At 33.1% G+C, this 17376-nt stretch overlaps 1 protein-coding gene across 7 annotated transcripts in view; it reads right to left on the bottom strand.

Annotated features, from left to right (window-relative positions):
* Positions 1–17376, bottom strand: part of HBS1L (HBS1 like translational GTPase) — a 97735-nt gene that overhangs the window by 58413 nt on the left and 21946 nt on the right. The window contains exon 1 of one of the 7 annotated variants that reach the window (XM_030809709.1): positions 16299–17271. The exons of 5 other annotated variants lie outside the window; for them this stretch is intronic. The gene's annotated coding sequence lies outside the window, so the exon portion shown is untranslated. Of the gene's footprint in view, positions 1–9783; positions 9868–16298; positions 17272–17376 lie in introns of those variants that run through there. One more of the 7 variants, XM_030809708.1, reaches the window with a different exon arrangement.

Genomic DNA, 17376 nt, shown 5'->3' on the forward strand with positions numbered 1-17376 from the left:
TTTGAACATTTTAATACTATCATTGACATAAAATAGGGTACCAATTAATGAAAACTGTTGCCTAGGGATAATGTTCTTAAATGCAATCCAAACCATCAAGTTCGGTTTCTTTCTTCACATAAAATCCTCAACTGAATGTGAGAAATATTGCAAGGGAGAATTTTTAAAAGTAAACTTGTGGCATTAAGTAATTTCAATTTTAATTAGTATCTATAAAGATGTGAAACACTAATGTAGAACACTAGTTTTTAAATTAAAAATGCCTTTATAACTTTTAATCAATATTTTGGAAGTATTCTGAATCAAATTGAGATCTAAAAATTTATTCCACATTTAAAAATATATAAAGAAAAGGAAAATATAGGATACAGAAATGTATGTATAATATAATCTTAACAACATAAAGAATAGAAATGCATAGACAAAAACTGAAAAAATAAGGCAAAGATAAATTATGTTATCTCAAGGTAAGAAAATCATGAGTGACTTTTTTCCCTTCTATTACATTAATATATTACTTTGACATTGTGAAAAGGTGATTTGAAAGATTTCAAAACGGGGAATTTTTTTTATATTTATATGGCTTAGAAACATTCAAAACAAATTCACAACAGACTTTTAATGTGAGACAAATTCACAATTTAAAGTCATTCAGATCAAAATGCCTTGGTGAAAACAACATTCAAGCTTACTTAAAAACAAACAAAAAAAAAGAAAAACAGGGGTTTTCCAGGTACGTACACTTTTGCCATCAATCGATATTTTTCCTATAAATGTTTCAATATGCCAGTACATATAGATACATGTACACACACACACACACAAAATTAAGATTTTCAAAATTTCAAAGAAATCAGTGCTAAATTTCCAATGAAAAAAACACTACTTAAAATATGAAATCATTTCACTGAATCTGACGAAACATTTAAATTCTAGTTACCAGATGTACATTCAGAAAGTACACCACCTAGGCTATGGAGAATAAACCACTTCCTTCAATAGCACTGTTGCATTGACTGTGATTTATTTGTTATGAATTATTTTCTCACTTTAAAGCAGCTTTATAGCATAACTTGCCTCATCAAATCCATTATAAAGCATCCATCCTCCTATCACACTAGAAGAAAACAACCTAAAAGATTCACTGAGACCAGATTTCAATTTTATGTAAATAACACTGAACCAGCAATTTTTTAAAACAAAGACATTTAAATAAACAAATTCAACCTACATATTACATTGGATTATAAACCTTGAGGTAGTATATGCAAAATTTATAATCTAATACATGCAATGAATTTAAATTATCATATTATGACCATTCTATAGCATTAAAAATTCTTGTTACTAATAATTTTCCTTTAAAAAGGAGATTTATATTTTATTCGAAAATATTACTACTGTGACTGAAAACTTTGTTGGACTAGAAATAGGATAGCCTACAAAACAAGGCCTTTTTACTTTATAGAATGAAAACAGTATACAACCTTTAAAAAATAACAAGGAAAAAAACCCACACTACACAAATACATTGGTATTTTTTACCATTCTGTCCTAGGATTTCTCTTTCATTTATCCCAAACTCTCTCTGAGAGATCTCATTTATATCCCCATCCCTGGAACTACCTACCCTTGAGTCCCTCCTAATAAATCACATTAATTCTTCTGTCCTAAGCTTAGGCATATTATTTATAAGCAAAGCTAAGAATGTATATTTGAGAAATACCTCCTCAGCAATGCAGAATAATCTAAATTGAGTAAGTACCAACCACGCACCAAGAAATGCTATAATGACTTAATATATGCTATAACGGCTCATTTAGCATTGCAACCACCAGAAAAAATAAGAACTATAACCCTACTTTTGCAAATGAGGAAACTGTGGCATAGTGTTAAGTAATTTGCTAAAGGCCACACAGCTAGTAGTTGGTTCAGTTGAAATCTAAATCGAAGCAGTCTAACACAAGTACCAGTGCTCTTCTAAATTAATGTGGAAACTAGCAGTGAGAATCAACTCTAGTCATAAAAATCAGAAAAATAGTGCACATTTGGAGACAAGAAAAAGTTCAGGAGAAAAAAACTTCATAGTATGCATGAGCTGAAATAAGGAAAAAAAGGTTTATAAGGACCTTACTGAAAACTTCAAGGGTTCTAGAAACAGAGACGATAAATGAAAATTAAACTGTATTAATCAAATTTAAAAGGCATCAAAACTTATTAATATTCTGTATATTTAGGTGCTACACACTGTTTTCAGTGACAATAAAATACACATACACAGGCCTTCGTAGATTCAGCATAATCCTTATTTCAACCTAGTCTTCAACTTCTTTAACACATTTTACCTTTGGGATTTTCAGAAACATGACCTTAAAGACAGAGAGAGGTTACACCATTTGAATAATCCTAAAAAAAATTCTAGTTTTAAAAAAGATATACAATAAGATCATTGTATATCTCCAGATATAATACATTATTTCCAAACACCATTTTGAATTCATGTGTGTGAGCAAGATGGCTTAAGAAGACTTAGTAATGGCACCAATATCCAGAAATAACTCCATAGTAACAAATATAATGAATTTTAAAGCAATCAGTAAAGGAAAAGGAAATTAATATTATTTAGGGACTGCTATGTAGATGTATAACTATTGTAGCCTGATCTAACTTGACAGTGTATTATGGGGGGAAAAGGAAAATGAAAAATATGCCTTTTATTTACAAAAGCATAATCAAAAATCCCTGTATGTATGTGTCTATTTTTATAAATGGTTATGTGAAAGAATATACATCAGATTGTTAAAATGGCTAAATGGAGAAATGGGCAACAGGTAAAAGGGCCTACATAAAAACATTATGAATGATTAAAAAAAACCCTCCAAAAAAAATCAGTGGAAGTAATTGAGCACCTCAATTCATTAGACTTTAACACAATAATCCACTTTTTAACAGCATTTGCTCTTTAAGTGGTAATAAAAGAACACTATTTCTTTGAACTAGGTTCAATGATCATTTCCTGGGCATTTTCCATGAGCAAGACCTTATGACAACTGCATCACATGGGTTATTTTACTTCTCAGAAACTTGTAAGGTAGACATTATTTTCTCATGGATAAATGGTATTTTTGGCAATGCCAACCTATAACAGCATGTTCAATGCACTAGGGACACAATTTTCAGGGACACAAGGTAATTGCCATAAACAGGCCCAACAAAAACTGCATAATTTATCTTTTATCCACTGTCAATGAATGAAAACTTCAATACAAATACAAAATCCTTCAGTGGAGTATAATTATCCTTTATGAAATAACACTATCAATGCTATTATGAGTAATAATTAAATTTAAGAATTAATATAATCTTTCTGAAAAAGTGGGCTAAAAGTACTATATGTACAGTATGTACTAAAAGTCTTAAAAATGCCCATCCCTTTTCATCCAGCAATTCCACTCTAAAATCATATCTTTTATATAATAAATTGAAAGACTTAAGTTCCTATAATAACCAGACAGCTAGACAATGCAATACTATGAAATCTAAATTTATCGGTATAAAGAAAGGGTCTATGTGTGGTTGTCAGAAACTAGAGGGAAGGCAAAATGAAGAGTTGTTTAATGTTGCACATGATTAAGTTAAAATGGGCTTTTTCAAAAAGGCAGATGACCACTTAAAAAAAAAGGACTAATATACTCTAATATGTAGAAACACACACAGAGTATAAAAATGAAGACTTCAGTATTAGAAACATATTGCTGTGAATGCTGGTTCTATCATTTACTGGTTTTGTGGTCTTGGGGAAGATGTTTACACATTCTGGAGCTTCAGATCCTCCAACTATAAAACTAGGATAAAAATAATCCCTACTCTATATGATTATTATGAATATTAAATGTTAGCAGATATAAAGAATTTAGTACATTTGGTGTAAAGTACTCATTAATATTGCCTACAATTACTGCTTAAATGCATCAAAATGCTACATAATTCTAGATTCCATAGGATTAAGCATGCGCTTTCTCTTAAATTGGTTCTCAATAAACAATATTATTTAAGCTGGTACTTACAATGGCACCAAGCTGGCAAATATTAATAAACTAAATTATACAGTATTTTAAATCAAACAGAATTGTTGTTTTACAATCCAAAGACCACAAAGTCATCTGAAATTTAAACAGACTAGCAAATGACTTCATTTCTTAGGACTGCTAATTTGCAGGATTTAGAAACTGATACCAATTCTCTATACATGAATGTCAAGTCTCTTGGTTAAATAATACTAGCAGGAAAAAAAACCTAATTTTTAAATACCCTACTAATGATAAAGCTGGTTTCCTTGACAATGGATTCAATTTTATCCCTAAGATACTTATCACTTAACAAGATTAAACTGTTACAGAATAGAAGTTTGTTGCAAGAAAAGTAATGTATAACAATGAAAAGGGCACTAGAGATTCAAAGAACTCTGTTCAAATTACAATTCGCCTCTTAACACCCACGTAAAATTAGGCAATTTATTTATTTTATATGAGCCTCACCTTAAAGGTTCTTATAATGAACAAATAAAACATATACAAAGCCTGACACATAGCTGATATTCAAAATGTTAATTCACCTCCCTATCTCCCCTTGAGAGGTAGCTCCCAGAACAGAAAGCTTTACAGACAACCAAGAAAAAGCAGCAGACACCATGTTCAGACTGAAAGCAGTTGGCCATATAGGTACATCTATTAAATCAGAGACCTAGCCCCTTACGAGCTACTCTAAAACTGGAGGGGAAAGTTTGTACCTTAGTTTTATGTCCCCTATGCCTAGCACGTTTTTCTAATTTAAAAAAAGGAATGTGCAATAAATGCTGGCTAAGCTGAATTTTATTTGTCCTCTCCTTCCATTCTATTCTTTGGCTAAAGTACTTAGTAATACCTAGCACATAAAAAGCACTCAAAAATTATTTTTTACTAAAAGATGTATAATTGCCTTAGAATAAAACAAGAAAGTACATACGAAGATATATAATGTGATGAGAATTTGTAAGGTTAAAAAAAAAGCAAGGTAATTAATGTCAAAAGAAAACTCTATATTTAACATTCATGTAATTCATAGATGGTACCAGCTGTTCATGAAGATACACTGTTTTGAGAGTCTAAAGCAAATTATTTTTAAATTAAGCAATTAGTGTTTCAGTTTTTCCAGTGTAGGTGTACATACAAAGAGAATCTTAAAACATAGCTGAGAACATTCTGAACTAAAGTTTTTTCACTGAAATAAACCACTTCCTTTACAAAGCCCACATAATTTTAAGCAGAAAGCCAATTAATTCTGAAGTTACCTGTATAAGTATAAAATTCTCCTAATTGTCTAAATAAAAATACTCAGTGATGAATAAATTAGTGAAAAAAATTTTCAATGAAAAATATATTTAAAAGGGAAAACCAAAAAAGATGCATTAAATATGACTTAACAATCTATTAAAAAGGATTAAAATAAAAGATGCATTTTAAGTGCATTATTGAAAAGTTCATATAGATTTAGTAGTATTCATAATATCTCATATTTCTTTGTAACATAAACTTTTCAAATTAATCACAGGATTTATTTCCAGGATAAGGATAAAATCTCATAATACATTTGAACTAAGCAGGAAAAAAAAAAAAAAGAGGTTGCATCTCCTCATAAAAATCAAATGTTACTATGTTTCCCATTTACTGATGAGATACACAGTGATGATGTCTAAGAGAAAGACAAATACAGCAAAATAAACAAGTAAAAAAAAATAATCTTACAGAAATTGTTTATGGCTCTTCTTTATCTTTTTTTTTTTTAAACTTCTTGAAGTTCCCTACTGAAGAATAGGGAACAACCTGCCATTAAGAACCAAAAGTGGCCAGGCACACTGGCTCACACCTGTAATCCCAGCACTTTGGGAGGCCGAGGCGGGTAGATCACAAGGTCAGGAGATCGAGACCATCCTGGCTAACACGGTGAAACCCTGTCTCTTCTAAAAATACAAAAAATTAGCCAGGCGTGGTGGCAGGTGCCTGTAGTCCCAGCTACTCGGGAGGCTGAGGCAGGAGAATGGCATGAACCCCAGAGGCGGAGCTTGCAGTGAGCCGATTTCGCACCACTGCACTCTAGCCTGGGCAACAGAGCGAGACTCCATCTCAAAAACAACAACAACAACAAAAAGAACCAAAAGTATGATAATCATCACCTGAGTTATAAATAATATTAAATAGATATTCACGTACAGATATACTACGTAAAGTTTAACAGATTAACACTATGAAATGGCAAAACAATGCTAGAAAGAATATTACCTCATCATATAAAATTAGGCTTTACTTTCTAAATAAAAGCTTTACTTGAAGGGAAAACTAGATAAAATTCAAAAGAAAAGGAAAATGATATATAATAGGTTTCTAACCAGTACAGGTAGACCACTATTACTTAAAGCACACCTTGTCAAAAATAGGAGCTCAATTATAAATTTATTTCTTCAAACCAAGCAATACTTTTAAACAATCAATTCCCTTAATGATCTGATTAGTATAAACATTTATCAGCTACTTTATTTGTGAGGCAATGGAAATACCAATTTTGAAAACTGTAAAAAATGTCCAATTTAAATTATACATGATACTTTTTCCAGATTTTTAGACCAACTATTTTTCTCAATGCTTTTTTTTAACATTAACTAATTTTTCAATGAAATAAAATTAATCCAGTGGTAGAAAATGCCTCAGTAGGAATCATAAGAGTGAAACCTCGCTCCACATAATATCTACTCTGTTGAAAGCTATCTTCCAGTTGACTAATTATAAAATCTTAATCCATAAATAATATTTTTCTGAGAAAAGGGTCCCTTAAAACAATAATGATGGGCCAGGCACAGTGGCTCACGCCTGTAATCCCAGCACTTTGGGAGGCCGAGGCGGGCGGATCACGAGGTCAGGAGATCGAGACCATCCTGGCTAACACGGTGAAACTCCGTCTCTACTAAAAATACAAAAAATTAGCCAGGCGTGGTGGCAGGTGCCTGTAGTCCCAGCTACTCCGGAGGCTGAGGCAGGAGAATGGCGTGAACCCAGGAGGCAGAGCTTGCAGTGAGCCGAGATCACACTACTACACTCAAGCCTGGGTGACAGAGTGAGACTCTGTCTCAAAACAAACAAACAAACAAACAAACAAAAAAAAACAAGAACGATGTATGAATTTTAATTTCTGAATTTTCCTGTGGAAGAGTATGTGTTACTCAGTTTTATATTCTTGGGGATTTTTTTTTCTTGGTAGGTTTAAGGTGGCAAGGGAAATAACATCAGAAAACTAAGATTATTCCACAATTTTATTCCCCAAATATGTGCCTTTTTAGCAGTTCATTCATGGGAATGTATAACATAATTATAAAATAACATTTTAAGGTTATATGTATTTGTTGTTAACAAAATGAACTGAAATGTTGCCTAAATTATGTTAACATTTAATGTATTATTTTAGAAGTTAGTTCTAATTTATTACCAGAAGAAGCTAATTTTATGTAAATACTAAGAAGTTCACATTCTAAAACTATAAATATATTAAAATACTGAAAATTTCTCTGAATGGGGGAAAAAAGAGAAATCTTCTTCTGGAATGTTTAGTGGTATCAAGTTGACATGATACTGGAACCATTATACGTAAGCTCCTAAATCTTTAGGACAAGGCCTGCTGTATCACATACTAAGAAAGAAATTATCACAAGCCTCTTAGATCAGTCTAGTTTCACAGTTGTAAAGGGGGTATCTAATCTAACAAGTGCCCTTGGAAAAATACATCCAGTTTAAGAGCCAAAGCAAAGATGTTTCTATCCCATTCTTCTTCCAAAAAACACCCATCCCATTTTCCCGAGAGCAAGAAAAACAGAAAACTGTACTTTCAAAAAAGTAGGAAACAGTCATAACACCAAAGCACAAACTATGAAGAACATCTTACCAAACAGAAATGTGGATCAAACTGAGAGCACATGAGAAACATAGGACTCCAGATTCTGTCCAGAAGCCAGAGTTCTCCAAAGTTGGAAGCATACCTCTGAAGGACCCAACAAAAGAGTCATCAAGAAAATAGCAACAGTGAAGGCTACGGAAGAATCTCAGAACCCATCCACACCAAGCAAGGAAATCATAAAAACCTTCTAAAGAGAATTTCACTTAGCCTTTCACTGCTTCTGTTTTGCCTCAAAGAGACAAAATTGACAATGCTGAGAAAACTGCTGCAACATGACCTAAGGATAAACAGCAAGTTCAAGAGTACAAGGTGGTCCGAGCTCAGTCACCACACCCCTCCCATTATTCTTTATAAAATGCTGTCAAAAAATAAATCCCTCCCTTTTCAAATATTCAAAGAGGGCATGACATAGAAGCTACAGGTAGATACTCTAAGAATAAATATGGAGGAATACAAGGTAGATGAAGAATATGTAACAGTTGAATGTAAAAAGAAAAAGACAGGGTTTTTAAAGTTTTATGATATCAAATATAGCAAAGAAAATACAGTCTCTGTCAGAAGAGCTTAAAAGAAAGACAGAGGATAAAATAAAGATGATAAAAACAAATAGGAGGAAAAATTGAAAAGTAAGCCAGCAGGGCTCAGGAGAAGAACAGAGGGAGAGTGGGAAACTCCTGTAGAAATAAAAGCCACACTGGAGGTGGCAGAATCGAGGTTAGCTAGTTAGCAACATGCAACAATAAAAAACAGTAGAGCAACAGCTGCAAAGTCCTCCAGGAAAGAAAGAGTAAGGCTAAACTATTCTTTTCAATTTGTCATGCAAATACAGGCCACAAAATCACTTTTAAAATAACTAATAAACTGTTTTAAAAAACTGTTTAATAAATTGTTTAAAAAAATAATTGTTTAAAAGCTAATAAATTCAGTTAACAGAAGTTTAAATATACTATCAAAGGTGTAAAGGTGAACACCCTACCTAAGAATTTAAAATATTAACAAAATTAATGAGAAATAGAAAAGGGGTAAATTGTAAATGTACACATCTCCATTTTTAACAGTGAGAGATCAATATACATTGTTTAAAGTTGGTGAATTAAAAGTTAAAGTATGTTATTACATGATAAAAGTAAACTATAAAATTTCCAAGTTATCAAAGAATACACAAAGATAAAAACAAACACAAATCGTATCAAAATATGTAAATATAAAAGACAACTTTTTAAAAAATGACAGACATTATTATCTGGTCTATTAATAACATAAATGAGAAAAACCCATCTATTAAAACAAAGACTCTCTATCCAAACCCAAGTATATACAAGTACAGGAGATACAACTAAACCAAAGTGACTCAAAACATTGAAAGCAAAAGAAGGGATGAATAAAACTTAGAGAAAGCAGAAATCATGATATTAATGCTAAACTGAATTTAAGGCAAAAATTGAAAAACTAGCAAAAAGAGAAATTTAACGAAAAATTCAAATGCATAGAAAGATCATGTATCTTAATATATCAAATTTTAGAGAGTAAACTCTCCAGGCAATATGAAATAAAAATGCAGGAGTGTTATATATTAACTTACCACACTCAGCCTATCGCCAATCAAAAACAAAAACAAAAAAAACAGATTATAAGAATAATGAACAGGCCGGGTGCGGTGGCTCACACCTATAATCCTAGCACTTTGGGAGGCCAAGATGGGTAGATTGCTTGAGCCCAGGAGTTCGAGACCAGCATAGGTAACGTGGCAAGACCCCATCTCTACTAAAATTACAAAAAGTAGCCAAGTGTGATTGCAAGCACCTGTAATTCCAGATATTCGGGAGACTGAGGCCAGAGAACAGCTTGAACCCAGGAGGCGGAGGTTGCAGTGAGCCGAGATTGCGCCACTGCACTCCAGCCTGGGCGACAGAGTAAGACTCTATCTCAAAAAAAAAAAAAAAAATAGCTAACAGAAAAGTATTGTATTTTGTATTCTGCAAACAGAACAGTATTGTTGACAAATGCCTATGAAACTACAGAGAACTACATTGGGCCACAAACTCAATAAACAGAGTACAGACCAGATACTCTGATATACAGTATAATAAAACCAGTAATCATAACAAAAATAACAAAACTCCCCAGCAACCAAATTCTAAAACTCTCTTGGACTCTTGGCTTAAAAACGAAATCAAAATTAAAATTGTGGATTATCCAGAAAATAACAGTAATTCTAAAAGAACCCATCAGCCACTGCAAACGTAGTATTCATAGGAAAATAAGATATAATTAAATAAGAAGAAAGTGGGAATGATGCATATCAACTTTAAAATATTAGGAAGGAACAAGCAAAGGATGAGGCCAGATTCCAATCTAACAGTTTATTTAAACAGAGATCTGAAATTTACATGGCAAAATGTTAGCTTATTAAAACCAAGTGCTAGTTCCATGAGTGTTTATTACATTATTTTCTGCATTTTTCTGTTGGAAATTCCATAAATAAACACTAATTTTTTTTTTTTTTTTTGAGACAGTCTCACGCTGTTGCCCAGGCTGGAGTGCGTTAGCACAATCTTGGCTCACTGCAACCTGTCCCCATGCTCAAGCAATCTTCCCACCTCAGCCTCCCAAGTAGCTGGGATCAAAGATGCGTGCCACCACACCTGACTAATTTTTTTTTTATTTTTGGTAGAGATGCGGTTTCACTATGTTGCCCAGTCTGGTCTTGAACTCCTGAGCTCAAGCAATCCACCTGCCTTGGCCTCCTAAGTGCTGGGAATACAGGCATGAGCCACTGCGCCTGGCCATAAAAACTTTTAAGATGAATTAAAAATGCATGTATGTTAAATATTCTACTCAGAAGGGTAGGAAATGAAAAGCAAAAAACATAAGGAAAATACATTAAGTCATACCCAAAGTAATGAATTAAATCAGGAGAACTAATTACAGATCTTGGAACCAAAATTTAGGGAAGAAAACAACAAATTGCAAGGTAATAAAAAAAAAAAATGCGGGGCAGAGAGAAAGGGAAGATTAGAGGAGAGAAAACCATACTGAAAATGAGAATGGAGAAGTAACTACAAACACAGAAAAATCTAAAAGAATAAGACAATGTTTGGTACAACGCACAACAAATACATTTGTCACCTCGGATGAAATGGACGTTTTTCTAAGAAAATTAAAACTTTCAAATTTGACCCCAAAATCTTCAAAAAGATAAATCCTATTATAAATCATTTCAATGCTACTGAATTATTTGAATATAAAATCATTTTAAATTTTTTGTAAAACCATCACAAGAAAAACCAAAATCCAAAGAGCATACACATACACATGAATGCAAGTAATTTTATGAATAGATGAAACCATCTTAAATAAAATGTTAGCAAGTAAAATCCATCACATTAAAATAATAATCCACCATGACCAGCTGGAGATGGTTCTTCATCATAAGACTAGAACAATACTAGAAAATCTGCTAAGATAATAATAATGTCTAACGTTATCTAAAGCCTTTGGCATCTCTGGAGACAGTATTTTTTTCCTTCAAAAATCTCTTGCTAGCATTAAATACAACAATAAAAGTTATAGCTGGAATTTCTTCTTTTTTTAGTAACGAGACAAGCTGTTTCTAAAGCTCATATGGGAAAAAGAGGCATGTGAGATAACTCAGAAAAACTACAAAAAGGAGTGAAAAAAATAAGACAGCCTACCAAAAAAATAGGTACTAAAAAGCTAAGTAATTTAAAAAGGTACTACGATAAATCCGTCTTTCCATAGAGAAAAGATGGTGGAGAAATGGGATTCCTATGTTAGCCCTTAATATCAGCTAAATCAAAGATACAAATGTAAAATAATGAATCTGACAAAGGTATTAGAAAAAACAATGAATATGCGGCCGGGCACGGTGGCTCACGCTTGTAATCCCAGCACTTTGGGAGGCCGAGGCGGGTGGATCACGAGGTCAGGAGATCGAGACCACGGTGAAACCCCGTCTCTACTAAAAATACAAAAAATTAGCCGGGCGTGGTGGCGGGCACCTGTAGTCCCAGCTACTCGGAGAGGCTGAGGCAGGAGAATGGCGTGAACCCGGGAGGCAGAGCTTGCAGTGAGCCGAGATCGCGCCACTGCACTCCAGCCTGGGCGACAGAGCGAGACTCCGTCTCAAAAAAAAAAAAAAAAAAAATGAATATTTTTAAAAAATATATATATTGTAGTGGAGCATAATTTTCCAAAACCCTTAAGAAAAAAGGCTGATAAATCTGAATATATACAATTTCAAAATCTATCTTCTAACAAATGACCTGACACACTAGAAATCAGAAAGTGTTTTCCATGCATATAACAATTTTATGACTAATTTCCTTAGTATATAAATATGCATACGTGTGTATATGGATCCACACATATACATACACATACACACACACATACACAGACACACACACCTTTAAAAAATCATGAAATGAGATAAACCAGCAGTAAAATGGGCAGATTAAGAGTAGACAGGGAGAAAAATACAGCTTTATATATAAGAAATATAAATAAATGAAAAAAATTTTCCAATTATCAGGTTGGTATAATACCAAAAGGAATAATACCCCTATCTATAAGAATTTGGGCAGAAATGCTCATAAACTAGTGGGAGGGAAATCAATTCTATTAAGGGCAATTAGGCAATATCTATCCAAAACTTTCAAGTATATAAACTCAATTTCTAGAAATGTAGGATGCTTATTTATTATTAGCAATAACAACTGGAACACTTAAAATGTTCATCAATAGAGGCTGTTTAATAAATTATGGTACAATCACATTACAGAATTCTAGGTAGCTGTTAAGAAAGAATGAGATTGATCTGTATATGGCAGTGAAGTTCTGCAAAACGCTTTATTAAGTGATACATATATAAGTGTTAGAGTATATTCTCCATTTGTATAAAAATGTATACGTACATTCACATACGTGTAACATGCTAGAGAAACCTTTGGAAGAATAAAGAAGAAACAGTGTATTTACAGTGGCATTCCTCTAAGGAACAAGATTGTGGGACCATATTAGGAGACAGGCTCAATTTTTACTTAAAACCCTTGCCTACGTTTATGTGCCAGACATATTCTGAGTTGGGAATACAGCAGTGAATACAGAAAATTCCTGTATTTGTAGAACTTACATGGAAGGGGGGTGGAGGGAGAGCAGAGAGAAAACATAACAAAAACAAGTGTATATACAACAAACACAGTGTCAGAGGACACAAGTGCTGTGAAGAATAAAGCAGAGTTACAACAGAAGTCTATGTATGTGTGGGAGAGGAATTATGACTTCACATGGGATGGTAATAAAGGGAGAACAGTGAACTATGGGTGCATATGAAAGTTCCCCTACCCCATGATTGAGAGTAAAGTGATACCAAAACTACAATTCAAACAGCAATTAGCCAGGAGGGAAGGGGGAGAGAAAAAAGGCAAGCACTATAGAAGGAGAGGAAACTCAGGTAGGTGTTCTTGGGTAGGTTTGGGTAAGCAGGTACAAAACAGAAATGAGTTCATAAAGGGGCTCAGGAAATAAAAGGATTTAGATAGGGAGACAGAAAATTAGATCTTTAGTTTAGAAAACTTTTTCTGGCTGAAATAAACTGAAAAGTCAAGAAACCAGTCAGATGTTTAGGTAATTCTGCTAAAAGCTAATGGCCTTTAAGAGGAAAAGTAACAGTAAATAAAATAATGAAAATAAAAGTAACAATAAAGATGTAACAATAAAGAGGAAAAGTAACAATAAAGAAAATAATAAAGAGGAAAAATAACAATGAAGAGTAGTGGGCCAAAAAATGTACAGTTGATTCTCATTATTCACAGGTTCCACATCTGTGAATTCACCGAATCACAATTTACTTGTAATCCCAAAATCACTACTCACTTTTGCACTCACTTGGGGACATGTGCAGAGCAGCGAAAAGTTTGAGTCATCCAACATGCAATTTCACGGAAGGTGACAGTCGGCCTTTTTGATACAGCTCTCATACTGTAAACAAATGTCCTTTTCATGGTCTACTTAGTGTCGCATTTTTTCCAGTTTTGTACTTTTTGTTGGTAATTTTGTACTTTTTGTTGGTAATTTTTAAAATGGCCTGTAAGTGTAGTGCTTAGTATTCTAAACACAAGAAGGCTAGGATGTGCCTAACAAATAAAAGATGTTAGATAAGGCATGAATTCAGTGCTGTTGGCCATGAGTTCGGTGTTAATGAATCCATGCTACACACATCCATTAAATAAGGTGTCTTTAAACAGAGACACATATAAAACAATGTTATGTATTCATTGATTGATGAAAATGTTACGAGAGGCCCACAGGAACCTACCGCTGTATTTCTTGTAGGAGCAATGGTTCAGTATTCATTAATTCAGTGTTCGTAGCAACTATAAAACATAACTACTGCAAATAACAAAAGTCAACTATATATGTATGCATATTATGTGCACACACACATATATTTACTTATTTATAAGATGAGAATAACAGGAATGGTAATCAATTATGAGTAGCAGGCGAAGAGAGATGAACCAAGGATGATACTAAGCTCCTGGTTTTGGTTAACTAGATGGTGATAGTAATAACAAAGACGGGAAACAGAAGAGAAGGTGGCACCTTGGATGAGGAAGACAAAGGTGTCAGCTTTGAAGGGTATAATACAGCACACTGTAATAAAGATAATCATGTGTTGAAGTGTGCATCTATCCACCTCCCCTTTGACGTAAGAATCATATCTTTGTTCATCTTGGGTTATATCCTGCATCTAAACTGCTTTCCTTCTCTCATCCAATATAAATTAGGCATGTCAATGTCGGAAATAAATGCATTCTATCAGTTCTTTTTTTTTTTTTTTTTTTTTTTTTTTTTTTTTTGAGACGGGGTCTCACCACACTGCCCAGGCTGAACCTGAACTCCTGGGCTCAAGTGGTAATCCTCCTGCCTCAGCCTCCCAAACAGCTCAGACTACAGGTACATGCCACCATACCCAGCTTATCATTTCCTTTGCCTTGCACTGTCATCTCTGCAATTACATCACCAATATTCATCACAACCTATACTTAAAGAGTGTTTCTATGTGAGTCCTAAAAAGTAAAAAGAATATATAAAATTTTACCCCATGGAAGGCAAGAATTCTAAATGCTAAATACCTTAAAATTTTCACAACCAGGTAGTTTGTTTTTTTAATTTGTTTATAGAAATACAACAGCACTTTCAGCATAAATGATTAAAAGACCATTCAGAAATATCAAGTTTATATAGAAAATCCTAATGGATAGATTGTATGTTTTTACATTTGATTTAGGAAAATCTCAGAATTTTAATTTCTTTCAATGTAGCTTTTACAAAATATCTATATTCAAAATGTGACAAATTTTTGACAATCTAAAAATTAAAACTGTATAACTGCATAAGCTGAGCTTTGTCATTATAAATATATAGGTAAAGGAAAACTAGTATAGAAATTCATATTAATCCCTCCCTGTCTAGTCCACTTTATATATAATCTGTTTATATATAAAACAATTTCTGAACTATTATAAAACTGACTTTATAACCAAATATATACCTGCATGAACACAAAAAACATGTTGATACACAGTTCTTTCTCAACATACAATGTATACTTGTTTATTTGCAATGCTCCACATACAGATTCAGGGTCAATTTAAAAAGGTAAGTAATCATATGAGAACTCATTATTCTTCTCTATAACCGTATTTTATCTTCAGTGGTTCCTTTTACTTACAAAAAATGAGCACCTTATTAGTTTTATCCCTGGTATGACAATTAGTTACATGACCCCCCACTGAGTACTAAAAACTAAATATAAAACACTGACTATAGTTATTAATACATATGAGAAGAAAAAGAGTAAAAGACAAGTTTAAGAAAGACAGATTCAAAGCTAAAAGGAGAAAAAGAGGTTATAATGCCAGTTTAGTAACTAGGAAAGGTTTTAAAAAGGAAAAGTTTTAAAAAGTGCTCTGTACAGAAATGAAACCCTGGTTCTTGGCAATTTATTGCAAAAAGAATCATATCCGAAAGAGCCACCTAAAGACTTTAGAATGCAAAAGGACAAAACATCCATCCATGAACAACATCAGATCTTTTAAGAAACCAAAAAGAGTGAAGAGCAAAAATTGTTTATAATGTATTTTATATCATTTAGAATATAATTACAATATTATTTCTATTCCTAAAGTAAATTATTAATGCCCTTGATCATAATGCAAATAAAAACAGCTTTGCATCTTAAAATTTATAGCTGAACTGGAAAATAAAGTCGACTAAAACACGTAGCATACCTGAGCTACTAAGATAGCAATCAATAAACAGCAGCTGGTACAGAATATACACTTAGTACCAACAATCATCACAAGGAGTGTATTCACGAACAAGCAGACACTTGACTTTTTACCAAGGATCGATGGCCAAGGGTGGAAGGTAGAAAGCTCTGCTCAGTTCCACCTTCGCAGTCTCAAAGAGACTGTGACATTCCCTTAGTCAACAGGGCAAGTACTTGTCATGTACATGCCTGACAGACCAGCAGCCAAGCCAAGGAAAATAGGAAGCCTGGAAACCTATTTAAGATATTGTTGCCTTCTCTTACCACCCTATAATATATAATTTTTTCCCCACCAAAAGAATCTCATACCTGGTAGTTACAACCCTAATCAGCCAACAAATGGAGACCTAGTTCACCCTAGAAGGTCTACTACATGGCTTTAAAAGTATTGCATTTCCACTTGAAAATTACTTTGTTATAAAAGAAGGTAACACAATAGTGCTGCTATTCAATATTCAACTACAGTGTAGATTACATAAGTATTTGGGGATTCATGTGCAATGTGGACCACTTGTGCAGCACTTAACCTATCAGTAATTATCATCAGTTACAAACAAACTCTTATAATTCAATTAATTCACTCCTAAGTTGGAGACTGCCAATATATACATCTAGTTCAGTCATATACTAATTCAAAGTTACTAAAATGTTTGATCAAGGTTCGAGACTAGAAAAACAATCTCAACCATTGGGATAATTCAAATTTTAAAATCAATCACAAAATACAGCTTGTGATCTAAATGATCTCCTAAGCATTAGTATTATGGTGCACTGATACATTCAATTAAAAACAAAAACCTGAAGACACCACAAGAAATCAAGAAGTGTTTGGTTTAAAAAAAAAAAAAGACATAATGCCATCTTAACTTTTACCATCAAAATACTGAATATAAAAACATCACACAGAGATTAAAATTTTGGAATGTCATTCTGAAAATAAACAGAAACAAAAGTAATACAAAAAATTATCAAATGCACAGTAAAGTAGCTGCCAGAGAAAAAATATTTACTGGGAAAAGACCAGCCTTTTTATTTTC

The sequence above is a fragment of the Nomascus leucogenys genome, chromosome 3 (assembly GCF_006542625.1).
Source record: "Nomascus leucogenys isolate Asia chromosome 3, Asia_NLE_v1, whole genome shotgun sequence".
NCBI lineage: Eukaryota > Metazoa > Chordata > Mammalia > Primates > Hylobatidae > Nomascus > Nomascus leucogenys.